The sequence below is a fragment of the Nyctereutes procyonoides genome, unplaced genomic scaffold, assembly GCF_905146905.1.
Source record: "Nyctereutes procyonoides isolate TBG_1078 unplaced genomic scaffold, NYPRO_anot_genome, whole genome shotgun sequence".
In the NCBI taxonomy this organism is placed as follows: Eukaryota; Metazoa; Chordata; class Mammalia; order Carnivora; family Canidae; genus Nyctereutes; species Nyctereutes procyonoides.
The window spans coordinates 63,640,787-63,654,697 of NW_026575126.1; the positions used below are offsets into that span (position 1 = coordinate 63,640,787).

The 13,911-nt window shown below is 44.9% G+C and overlaps 1 protein-coding gene across 3 annotated transcripts in view; it reads right to left on the minus strand.

The window, feature by feature from the left end:
• Positions 1 to 13,911, minus strand: part of GNA12 (G protein subunit alpha 12) — a 109,612-nt gene that overhangs the window by 9,280 nt on the left and 86,421 nt on the right. The window lies entirely within an intron of this gene.

Consider the following 13,911-nt stretch of genomic DNA (forward strand, 5'->3'; position numbering starts at 1 on the left):
GAGGCAGGAAAGCCAATTCTTCACCCCCCCGGACATTCTCTGCACCGAATGTTGATACAAGGCAGTTCTCCAGCACTTTGAGAAGCGTCTGGAGGGCGTTGAAACGCTCATGGGAGTGGGCTGAACAGAGGGTAAGCGTACGGGTGTGGCGGTCTTCCCTCCAGAAGCAGAACACAGACAATTTACCAGGACGCGCTGGGCCGCATGCGCTCCGTTACACAGCCCCAGGGACAGTCCCCTCGGACAAGCCCACATCTGGGGCAGGTGCCCGATGTGAGCCCTCCCCCAGGGGGTCTCCTACTCCAGGCCCAAAGGAAGAAACTAAGGAGTCAACTTCCTTCAGCGGAATCAGCCTTCCGTGTTACGATGATAGCTTCTGGAGGACTTAGAAGAGAGCATTTTTAAGGGTGACAGAGGCATTCCACACATTCTAGCACAGAGGAGAGTGAGGTTTCCTCTGGAACATCAGGGTGCGCTGGGTGTGCAGCCTGCCTTCTGCCCTGGGGACATCCGGGTGGGAGAGGTGGCACCCCAGTCTCTGCCACTCCGCCCCCTCTGACACCAGCCTGGGTGTGGGGATAGCCGTCTCTGCAGACAGTGAACCCACCTGACCCACCTGATTTGGGACTGCTCCTCCCCCATAACCCTGTCTCTCACCACCCCCCCCTCCCCCCGCTGCCTCCCACTCGGGGGCTCTGCAGGTGAAGGAGAGCCTATGAAGACTCCAGCAGGATCTGCCTACCTGCCACTGTGTCCATGCACCAGAGGCCAGTTGGTGGTGGCGAGGTGGCAGCCCGGGCCACCCTGGGCCACTCTGAGGCACATGGTGGTGGTACCAGGTAAAAAGAAACTGGAAAATGCTCCCCTACCAGGGGTCTCGGTTTGGCTGGGCATCAAGTCACGGCAAGGCAGATGCCCCAGCCAATGTTCTGTCCCCAAGGCATGACAACTGTCCTGGGGAGACACTGAGACATGAGTGCTTACCCCAATGGCACAGGTGTGAAAGGGAAAGTGCCCCTAGAGAATATAATAAGGATGAACGAAGTATAAGGTATGAAAAAGCAAGTCTGAATGGAAATACCCCCAGTGAGCCTGAAGTCAGGGTCACCCCAGCTGTGCTCTGAACACCACCATCCTTTCACTCCTTCAAAGCTACAAGGTTTATCTAAGACTCTCTGCCACTCCACACGACCGGTGGCCTGCGTGCTCTCTGAGCAGGGGGTGGTGGACGAGGAGGGTATGGTACCCAGTTTCATGCCAGGCCTGTCTCTTCTTCTGGGCGCTAACTCTCAGGTCCATGTGAGGGCTGCTTTGGAGCTGTCCATCCACAGAGCTCTCCATCATGGGGAGAAAGGGGAGGAGGGAAGAGAATCAGCGTGTTCAAACCAGCAAGGAGTCGCTGAGCTCCATGCTCCGTGGCCCCACCGGGCTGAGTGGGAACCATGGTCTGGACACTGGTTTAACCGCCAGGGACTGAAGTGTGCACCATCGGATTCCACACACAGCCTAGGGAACAATCATTTGCATGGGCTTCAAGGTTCCCAGGGCACCCACTCATTAAAACATCCATTCTGATAGATTTCCAACACTAGGGGGATGGAGTCATGTCTTCGGAGAGATGGCAAGGGGCAGGAGCTGATGTGCCACCGTGGAATTAACCACTTGGCACCTGCTACAGACAGACTGACTGTGCTTCCACCTTCCCATCATGTGCTGAAACCCAGCCCCCAGTGCCATGGCATTGGGCAGTGGGGCCCCATGAATGGGGTCAGTGCCCTTGTAAAAGAGACCCGGAGCACTGGCTCCTGCCGCTTGTCTCATGAGGACACAGTGAGAAGACACTGTTCGTGAACCAGGAGCCGGACTGAATCTGTGGGCACAGGGCTTTCCAACTTCCAGAACATTTCTCACAACCGCAGGCTAGGTATGTCGGTCAGCAGCCTAAATGGATCAAGACGGCACCTTTACAAAAAGAGTCTCATGTGTGACAGAACAGTCCCAGGGTCCTCTTGACGCCACTGCAGTCATGTGGTCTGATGAGAAAGAGTACACGAGGAATGGGCATTTTATAACACTCTTTGATCTGAAAATCTAAGTCACTTTTTTTTTTTAAAGATTTTATTGATCTATTCATGAGACACACACAGAGAGAGGCAGAGACATAGGCAGAGGGAGAAGCAGGCTCCACGCAGGGAGCCCGATGGGGGACTCAATCTTGGGTCTCTAGGATCAGGCCCTGGGCCAGAGGCAGATGCTCAACCATTGAGCCACCCAGATGTCCCTAAGTCACTTTGATAACACCAATGGATTCACGGAGTAGACAAGGCACAGATGTGCAAAGTTGTGCTCAGAGGCCACCAGGCACATCATTGACATCACACTGCCTCTCTGACCCAACTCCTAGCAAGATATGCATTTTTATTACCAGCAGCTGGATGTGTCTGGGGGGGTGCTGGTGATGGAGAAGGGGGGGTGGGCAGTTTCAAGCAGCAGCGGGTCTTTTTGGAGCACTTGCAGCTGTGTCACAGAGTGGCAAATGTGGCTGGAAGACATCACACCCACAGAGAATGAAGCTCATGGCAAGTGAACTCTATTCCTCACGACATCTTCCCTGGGAGCACCCATTACCCACCCCTGCCTCGGATGAATCACACGTAGTGGGCTTGCTGCTGCTTTGAAATTCCCGTCACCAAATCACCAGACATATCCCACCCCGTCTCTGCATCATGAACCAGCCCCGTCGGTGGACATGGGCTGACCATGTGCTCCTCATTCAGCTACTTCAAGACCGCCACAGAACAGACTGGGTTCTTTCAACAGTGCACAAAACCAAGCAGTCAAGATCAATGCTGCAGGGGGACTGGTCACACCTGCCTCCCTGCCAGCGGTGTGCCCCCATTCTCCTGCATCCTTGTTCAGTTGCTGGTATGTCCTGCCAGTGGCTCAGGTGGACGGGTGTTAGTGAGGTGAGTGCATGAGAAGCGCCTGCTGGGTAAGAACCACTGACAAAGCTGGCGTGCAGGTGGGGTCGGAGGCCATCAAGGGACGGTGGCTCCAAGGATCTCCACCTGGGGCCGTGCTTTTCAGTTTGAAATCCTGTGTGCACAGGAGCATTCTTATAGTTTCTGGACTTAGGGACACTGATTTTTATAATTTAAAATCTTAAAAAAGATTTTAAATTTATTTATTCATGAGAGACACACACATACACACACACACACACACACACACACAGAGAGAGAGAGAGAGAGAGAGAGAGAGAGAGAGAGAGAGAGAGACAGGCAGAAACACAGGCAGAGGGAGAAGCAGGCTCCATGCAGGGAGCCTGACATGGGACTCGATCCCAGGTCTCCAGGATTACACCCTGAGCTGAAAGCAGAAGCTTAACCACTGAGCCACCCAGGCGTCCCTGATTTTTATATTTTAAAATGCTGTCAGTTGTGCTGGGATGGAGACACAGGGCTGGTCAATGGTGAGCTACAGGACTTGGAAGTTTACTCGTTTAAACATAACAAATTACAAATACAAATTTTAAAACTGCTGTATATAAAAAACGACAACAAAGTATTCCAAAGGTCAAATTTTCATTTTCATTACTTACTATCAAATTTAGGACTTAACTTCGGCTTAATAGAGATGCTAACCAAACAACATGTTTGAATAGAGAACTACAAATACTTAAAAAAAAAAAAGATCTAATCCCCAAGAGGAGAAACCCTCATTGTGAATTCAGGCTTTGCCAATACCTAGGACATTTCACTGGGGTCTTGGGAGAATAAATGATATCAAAGCTCTGAGAGTGTTCTGGAAAAAGATAAAGCACCATATTAATACACATCATAGAAACAGAGATCCTCAAATTTTAATCTGGTGCCTATAAATCATCTGTTGCTAATTTATAACCCTAAAATATTAGGGACAAGGTTCAGTGTAGCACCTCTACCATATCAAAAGCCCCAGATGGGGACACCTGGGTGGCTCAGTGGTTTAAGCATCTGCCTTTGGCCCAGGGTATGATCCTGGGGTCCCGGGATCAAGTTCCACATTGAACTTCTGCAGGGAGCCCACTTCTCCCTCTGCCTGTGTCTGCCTTTCTCTCCCTGTGTCTTTCATGGATAAGTAAATAAAATCTTAAAAAAAAAAAAAAAAAGCCCCAGATGAACCCAACTGTCCACAGACAGAAGGAAGGCTGGATGGACCAAGCCCGTTATCTTCATGCTGGGAGTCACATGCAGCTGTGGAGAGTGGATGGCTGACACACAGCCATGTGAGAAAAGGCAGGTGCAAAATAGGAAGGCTCCTTGTGTGTAACTGGAATGGTGGGGAAATGAAGACAGTTACTATTTGCTTATATTTAAGAAAGGAGACAGAAAGATAAATCAGCAACAGATAGAAATGATGCAGGATAGGGGAAGGGAGAACAGGGCAGGAGGCACAAGAGCAGAAGCTAGACGTCTCTCAATGGATTTTGACTTTGGAACCATGTAGGTATCTTGCATAATTAAAAACAAAATTTATTTAAAATATCAACCCCTCAAAATGGAAACCAAACTACAACCAATGAACCTATCAGTGTGTCAAGGGTGGGTAGAGCTTTGGGACTTCTGCCCCAGAATATTCAAGTGCGGAGGAAGCTGGCCCAAGGCTTGCTCACAAGGACCACCTTGCTATACAGGTGTGCCCATGCTTGTGAAATCCCCATATCCCAGCTCTGAGTCCCTCACCCCAGTTCCCAGGGACAGCTGCCTCTTCCCATCCATGACTAAGACCTCAGGGAGGGCAGCCCCGGTGGCTCAGCGGTTCAGCGCCACCTTCAGCCCGGGTCATGATCCTGGAGACCTGGGATCGAGTCCTGCATTGGGCTCCCTGCAGGGAGCCTACTTCTCCCTCTGCCTGTGTCTCTGCCTCTCTCTCTCATGAATAAATAAATAAAATATTATAAAAAAAAGAAAAAAGACCTCAGGGAAAGGTCCAGAGTGGGCACTCTAGAGTGCCAAGTCCCCTCTCATCTAGGATTTTTCTTTTTCTTCAACGGAGGTAAAATTCACATAACAAAAAAATTAACCATTTTAAAGTATATATAGGGGTGTCTGGCTAGCTCAGTCAGCAGAGTATGAGACTCTTGATCTTGGGGTTGTGGTTCGAGCCCCTAATGGGTGTAGAGATTACTTAAATCAATAAAATATAGAAAAATAAAATCTTGAAGTATATAACACAGTGGCATGTAGTGTATTACAGGGATGTGCAACCACCAGCTTTACCTTGTTTGAAAACTGTTCACCCTGCTGTCACCCCCAAAGGCAATTATGCGCCCACCAGCTTTCAGTTTCCCTGGGTTTGCCTGTATCTTGCATGTTTCATATAAATGGTCTGGCTTAGTCCACTTGGCATCATGCTGTCAAGGTTCACCCATGTCGTGGCAGATGTGAGGGCTCTATTTCTTTCTATAGCTGAGTAATATCCCAATGCATGGATGCACCATACAGTGTTTATTCATTTGTCAGTGGATGGGCATCTGGACTGCCTCCAGCATTGGGCTACTGTTAGGAATATTCAAGCAAAAGTTTTCATTTGAACACCTGTTTTCAATCCTTTTGGGCATATAATACACCTAGTAGTGGAATTTCTGGGTCATATGGCAATTCTATATTTAATTTTCTGAGAAACCACCACATTGTGTTCCACAGTAACTACACCCATGTGCAACTACATCAGCAGAGATGAGAAGGTTTCCCGTCCCCACTGGCACTTGTAAACCCCTATGTGTTTAACTGTAGCCACACTAGTGGGTGTGAAGTGGCATCTCACTGGCATCTTGTCTGGGTTTTAAGGTGCTGCTGTCTGTACATCATGAACTTGTGGGTATAGGAATAGTTGTTAGGCTCATTCCTGAGACACTTCTGAAAGTTTAGTGGTAAAAATTCCAATTTCAGCCCTTATAATCACAGATTAAGATTCTTCAATTGTATCACAGAGACTACCACAGAAAAATGAGCTAGAAAGAAATTCCAGAGCATGATTTTAGACATTTTTCTCCTCCAGATAATCAAGGACCTACATCATAGGGGGAGGGGGGCATGGGTGGGGTGGGGAGGGAGAGGGCTCAGCCAGTTCCTAAAGGTATCCACCACAGAATCCCCCCTTCTTGGTCCCACACGTAAAGAACTTAATTAAAAGTTGTCACTCCAGTCCTCACAAGACAAAAGCTGAAGAAGTTGAAAACCAACAACCCTTCTTAGATCCATCTTTGATTTGATGTTACAGGGCCAACCACTGCCCCCACCTGAGAGAAGCAGGTGAATACAGAGACTTACAGTTTACTGGGGACAAAAGACGTGGCTGGAGCCAGCAATGGATGCATTATGCCGGACTTTCACCAGAAAATGACAATGCCCACTAAAAGGCAAAAATCATAGCCTGAAGAGATGAAGCAAGCATCAGAGCCAGACTCAGATATGGCAGAGGTTTTGGAATTAACAGATTGGTAATTTAAAATAATATGATTCATATGCTAAGGGTTCTAGTGCAGAAAGTGCACAACATGCAAGAACAGATGGGAAATGTAAGCAAGGAGAGGGAAACTCCATGTGTCACATGGAAATAATACTAGAAACCAAGAAAAAAAAATCACAAAGTACATTAGAAAATATTTGGGAGGCTCCTGGGTGGCTCAGTCAGTTAAGTGTCTACTTGGGATTCAGGTCATGATCTCAGAATCCTGGGACTGAGCCCCGAATCCAGCTCTGTGCTCAGTGGGGAGTCTGCTTGATTCTCTCTCCTTCTACCTCAGCCCCTCCCCCAGCTCCTGTCCACTCTCTCTCTCAAATAAATAAATAAAATCTTAAAAAATTTTTTTTCAGATGTGTTAATTAGGGAGAAATCTGTACTTCTAAATGTTTATATTGGTGATGTATGGAAGTGCTGAATCACAACATTGTACATCTGAAACTAAAATAACACTGTATGTTAACTATACTGCGATTAAAATTTAAAAATAAATGTTTATATTAGAAAAGAAAAATAATCCAAAATCATTGACTTAAGTTTCTTTCTCAAAGAGCTTAAAAAGAAAGAGCAAAGAAAACCCAAGGTGAGTAGAAGGAAGGAAGTAATAAAGACCACATATCACTGAAATAGGAAATGGACACATAATGAAAAAAATTAATGAGGCCAAACGTTAGTTCTCCAAAAAGGCCAACGAAATGTATGTCTTAGCCCCGTAAACCAGTAAGAACAAGGGGAATCATGAGCATCAGCAATGAAACAGGAGTTACACTATAGACCCTAAAGACATTACAGAGATATTAAGAGAACATTATGAACAACTTCATGCTAAGAAACTGGACTTCTTACATGAAATGGACAAAATGCCTTAAAATTTTTTATTTACTAACAGTGAAAATCTGACTAGAACTGTATTTACTTAAAAAAACCCTGAATTTGTTAAAAAACAAAGCTGAATTTGTTATAAAAAATGTTCCCCAAAAGAAAAACCTAAGCCCAATGGTTTCATTGGTGAATTCTTTCAAACACTCAAAAAAAGAAGTAACACTAATCTTATATAAACTTTTAAAGAAAACCAAAGAGGAAGAACACTTACTCATGCCTTTTATGAGGCCAGCAAAAACCTTTTTTTTTTTTTAAGACTTTATTTATTCATGAAACACACAGAGAGAGGCAGAGACAGAGGCAGAAGCAGGCTTCTCACAGGGAGCCCGATGAGGGACTTGATCTCAGGACCCTGGGATCACGCCCTGAGCCAAAGGCAGACACTCAACCACTGAGCCACCCAGGTGCCCCCCACCAGGCACAACCCTTGATACCAGAACTGACAAGCATTACCAAAAAAGCAAAACTACAGACCAAAGTCTTCTTGTATAGACACAGTATTCTTCACAAAACATCAGCAAGTTGTGGTATTGTGATTAATGATAAGAAATGTATATTTGGTCTTCATCTCCTGGCAGGCAGGGCTCCTAAAAGCCATGGGATTTTCCTAAGTGATAAAGAGATAAAAGTATCTTTTATAATTCATAACAAGCTTCTTTCAACCTCATCTGAGTTTATATTAATGAGGTGATTTTTGGAAAGCTCCTACAGTTAGGGGCTGGTCCCCAGAGGAACAAACCATGATTAGAACGTTGGAACTTTCAGCTTCACCCCTGACCACCAGGGAAATGGCAGAGGCTGGAGGTTGAATCAATTGCCAAATAGCCAATGATTAATCAATCATGCCTATGTAATGAAGCCTCCTATAAAAATCCCCAAACTACAGGGTTTAGAGAGCTTCTAGATTGTTCAACAAAAATGTATCCCTTTTTGGGAGGGCAGTGTACTCCAATTCCAAGGGACAAAAGCCTCTGTGCTTGGGACCCTTCAGGAATGGCACTACCCTATGCATCTCTTATTATTTTTTTGATTTTTAAAATTTATTTTTAAAAGATTTTATTTATCTATTGATGAGAGACACACAGAGAGAGGCAGAGATATAGGCAGAGGGAGAAACAGGCTCCCTGCAAGGAGCCTGATGTGAGATTTGATCCCGGATCCCGGGATCACACCCTGAGCCAAAGGCAGATGCTCAACTGCTGAACCACCCAGGGGTCCCGCCCTATGTATCTCTTTGGCTATTCGTTTGGATCTTTTTTTTTTAATATCTTATTTATTTATTTGACAGAGAGAGAGAGAGAGAGAGAGAGAGAGCGCGTGTGAGTGAATGCACAAAAACAGAGGGAGAAGAAGCAGGCTCCCTGGTGAGCAGGAAACCCAATGTGGGGCTCAATCCCAGGACCCTGAGACCACAATCTGAGCTGAAGGCAGAAGCTTAACCAACTGAGCCACCCAGGCACCCCCATTTGTATTCTTTAATAGCCTTTGTAATAAACCGGTAATCTAGTAAGTAAACTGTCTTCTTGAGTTCTGTGAACCACTCGAACAAATTAATCAAGCCCGAGGAGGGAGTTGTAGAAACTTCTGATTTATAGTTCATGTTAGGAGGCCTAGCCAGTACAAGAAAAGCAAAAAACCTAGTAAACAAATGAAGGCGTAAGATCAGAAAGCAAGAAATAAAACTGTGCAGATTGCATAGCTGGTTGCATATAAAATCCTAAGGAATCTATAAAAAAAGTAACAATAGAACCAATAAGTGAGTCTAGCAAATTTACAAGATACAAGGTCAATATACCAAAATCAAGTGTATTTTTAAATATTTGCAATAAACAACTGGAATATAAAATCTGAAGAAAGCAATTCTACTTAACACTAAGAAACATTACATATTTAGGAATAATTTGTTTTGCTACATATTTTGTATTTTGACATAATTTTGGATACACATAAAATTGCAAAAATAGTAGAGATCTGTGTACCTGTCACCCCATCTCCCTCAATGATTACATGCTATAGTACGATATCAAAACCAGGGAACTGACATTGGTACAGTGTGTGTGTTCAGTTCTATGCACTTTATCACATCCCTAAATTTGTGTCATTAGTGTCCCCTCCACAACAGGGGGAGAAGTGATCTGTGAACACAAAGATCTGCCCCCAGACATCCCTATAGTCACCTACCCTCTTTCCTGACATCGCTAATTCCCGGCAGCTGCTAACCTCCCTGCCACTCTATAGTCACAGACGCGTTTTCCATCACATAGTTTCATTTCAGAATGTACCCTGAATGGAATCATACACCAAGTGACCTTTTGAAGTTGTTTTTTTTCAGTCAGCAGAATGTCTTGAGGTCCAACCAGTTGTGTGTTATCAATAGTTTGTTCCTTTTTATTGCTGAGTAGTCTCCAATGAAAGAGATGCACCGTGGCTTCTTTGGCAACATTCACCCATCTGGAGACATCCTGGCTGTGGCCGTATTTTGGCTAGTACAGATAAAGCTCCCGTCAACATTTGTGTATGGGTTCTGGGCGGACAGTTTCCACTTCTCTGGGTAAGTGCACGGGAGTGGGCTGGCTGATCACATGGTTCAGTACATATTTAGGGTTTTGAAGAAACTCAGAGGCTATATAATCCAGGACGGTTGTGCCATTTTACATTCCTGCTAGTAATGTGGGAGAGACCGGATTTCTCTGCATCCTTCCCACCTTTGGTATGGCTCCCAGTTTTGCTTTTCTAACTTCTAATATGTATCTCCGCATGGTTTTGCATTTCCCCTAATTTGCATTGCCCCAGTGGCTAGTGATGTTGAGCATCATTCCACGTACTTATTACATGCCACATGCACATCCCTCTTGGGTGAGATCTCTTCATATCTTTTGCTTATTTTCTAGCTGGACTGTTTATTACTTTTGAGTCTCAGGAATTCTTTACGTATTCTAGAGAGGAGTCCTTGGTTAGATCTGGGGTTGGCAAATACTTCTGTCTGTAGCCTTTTAATGAGGTCTTTTTGCAGAGCAAAAGTTTTAATTTTGAGGAAATAAAAATTGACCTTTTTTTTTTTTTCAAAAATGATTTTTTTCTTTTATGGGTTTTGTATTTGGGGTCATATCTAAGAATACTTCATCCAGCCTTAGGTCCCAGAGTTGCTACAATGTTCTCAAAACTTCGTATCTTATGTTTAAATCTCTGCTCCAGTTTATGTTGTGCCTAAGGTCATGAGATTTAGTCACGGTTCTTTTCCTTTCTCTTTTGGTCTATGGATATCCAACTGCTCCAGCACCACACTTGAGAGGCTAGCCCTCTTTTATTGGACTGCTTTTGCAACTCTGCCAAAATTGGTTGGGCATACTTGTGTGGTGCTACCTTTGGTTGGTTCCCCTGACCCATGAGCCCCTCTCTCCGCCAAAACCACTGTGGTGATTGCTGCAGCCGCACACAAGGTCTCGACATGAGACACTGATTGTTTGTCGTTAGTCCTTTTTTTAAAAAAAATTTTTTTATTTAAGAGAAAGAGACAGAGATAGCGAGAGAGTAGGAGTGAGGAAGAGAGGGATAAACAGGAGCCCAACATGGGGCTTGATCCCAGGACCCCAGGATCATGACCTGAGCTGAAGGCACACAAGACATTTCACCCACTGAGCCACCCAGGAGCCCCTCATACTCTATTCTTCACTTTCAGAATGGTTTTGGTTATGTTCAAGCCTCTCCGTATAAATTTTGGAATAATAATATTTATATTTATAGAAGGTCTGGGTGAGGTTTTAGTAGGAACAGAAATCTGTATATAAATGTGGGTAGAATGGACACTGTTCCTCTGGTAAGTCCCCTAATCCAGGAGTGTGATTGGTCCTCTCCATCCATTCAGATCTTCTGACTTCTTTAAGGAATGTCCTGTCACTTTTATTCCTACAAGTCATGTATGTGTTTAGCTAAATTTACATAAAAGTATTTTCCCCTTTTGAGCATTTGTTGATAGTATTGGTTATTTTAAACTTCTGTTTCCATGTGCTCGTTGCTGGTACAAAGAAATAAAGTTCATTTTTTAAATATGTGGAGCTTGTCTCCTGTAACCTTGCTGAACTGACTTAGCTAGTTGACATTTTTTTTTTTTTTGGGGGGGGGGATTCCTTGGCACTTTCTGTCACTTGCCAATAGGAACTTTTTGGATTTGTGTGTTTCAGGCTTCCCGGTCTCCTTTCTTACATTTCCTGCCTTACTTTTGGTAAAAGCTACTTTTGGTAGCTAAAAACAGATTTTTTTAAAAAGGGTAAAAACCTCTTCTTTAGAAAGTGTAGAACAGGGATCCCTGGGTGGCGCAGCAGTTTGGCGCCTGCCTTTGGCCCAGGGCGCGATCCTGGAGACCCGGGATCGAATCCCACGTCGGGCTCCCGGCATGGAGCCTGCTTCTCCCTCTGCCTATGTCTCTGCCTCTCTCTCTTTCTCTCTATCATAAATAAATAAAAATTAAAAAAAAAAAAGAAAGTGTAGAACACAGGCATAAAAAATTTAAGACCTAAGTAACTGGAGAGAGGTGCTGTGTTCCTGGATTCCAGAAGCCTGAATATTGTTGAGATGCCAATTCTCCCCAAACTGATCTAAGATTTGGTACAATGCCAGGCAAAATCCCAGCAGGCTTTTTTTTTTTTTTTTTTTTTTTGGGCAGAAAATGACAAGCTCATTTTAAAAACATATTTTTAAAAAGTGATCTACAATAACTTAATTTTACCAAAGAAAAACGTCTTTACAATGTCTGATTTCGAGACATCCTATGAAATGGGAGTAAGAGTGGGATTGGTGAAAGAAAAGGCTTACAGACAACTGAGCAAAATGAGAGACTGGTAATAGGACGTCCCAGAAACGCAAGTGGGTTTTGCCAGTTGTCAAGTAACTCAAGTGGGGGAGAGGGACATTTTTCAAAAATATGGTGCTTCAAAAACTGGTGATCTGTATGGGGGTGGGGAGGAACACAGACCTTTATCCATATCATTCAGGAGAATTAGCTCAAAATGTGTCACAGACCTAAATGTAAAAACCAAAACTAAAACTGCAGACTTGAAAAAAACACATGACGATCTTTGTGCTCCTGGGTTAGGAAAAGATGTTTATGCTGGCAGACTTTTAAGATGAGCCTCAAGGACTGTGTCCGTGTACAGTCTCCTTCCCTTGAGCCAGGGCAGAGCTCCTTGACTCTTTGAGCAGTACTCTTTGAGTAGCTCCTTGGCTACTTTGAGTAGATCCAGGGAGGAGATCCGAGGTCGGCCTGATCTAATCAGATGAACCTTTCCCAAGAAGCACCAAGCTGTGATAGGAGGGGCCCCGTGACAGGGAACCCAGGGTAGCCCCTGGGACTCAGAGTGGTGGCTGGTTGACAGCCAGTAGGAAGATGAAATCTCTGCCACACAACTGCAAGGAGATGAGCTCTGCCGATGACAGGGGAGCTAGCTGCAAAGGCCATTAAGGTGAGGCCACAGCCAAACGGACCCCTTGATCTCAGCCTGGAGAGACCCTGAGAGTGGACCCAGTGAACTCCAGGCACCAGGACTCCTGACCTGCACACACTGGGGGACAGCTCACTGTGTGGTGGCTTCACCTGGCTACACTGCAACACGACCAGCAGAGGCACACGACCCAGAAAGGAAGGGTTAGCTTCACCTGCCAGCCCTCAGCTTCAACAGTGTCTTGGCACTTAGGTACTGAATGCTTGTCAGTGAGTGAAGACACCGCTTTTTTTTTTTTTTTTAAGATTTTATTTATTTATTCATGAGAGACAGAGAGAGAGAGAGAGAGGCAGAGACACAGGCAGAGGGAGAAGCAGGCTCCATGCAGGGAGCCGGACATGGGACTTGATCCTGGGTCTCCAGGATCAGGCCCTGGGCCAAACGCAGGCACTAAACCGCTGAGCCACCCAGGGATCCCGACACAGTTTTTTTCAAAGCAGACTCTCCTAGTGCTAGCTTAGACATTATTTTCTCAGATAACCTGGTGGATTCCTGACTTGTGTTTGCAGTCTAGGCCTTTTCTAGAGAAACTTGCCCCCACACTGGAATGGCAACAAGGAATGACTCCTCCTCCTCATGGATCTGCCTGATTTACATAAAACAGAAGCTCTCAGATCTAGTGTCTGAAAGATCTCTTACTTTGCATTAGTCATTAGTTAACTCAGAACAAAAGGGATTAGTCAGTCTTGTTTCTTCAGGTTCTTTATGGAAAGCCCCCCCGCACTTTTACTGACTTATTCAAGTTAAACAAAGGAAATCCTTCTCCCAAACTATCACTATTTACTGTATTAGAAATTAGAACCCTACAGAGTTTAAAAATACAGGAACAGACAAACATGAGTCCTGTTAGCCATCAGAGTGATGACATCATCACATGATGTCATGTGGCTTCTGGAAAAATCCACCATCTACTCTCAAATGTATGACAGTGAAAAAGACACATGATATCAGTATTATTCTGAAAGTCATGTTGATCTTGAGGGGCCCCTGATAGAGTCTCAGGACCCCCAGACCACACTCAGAA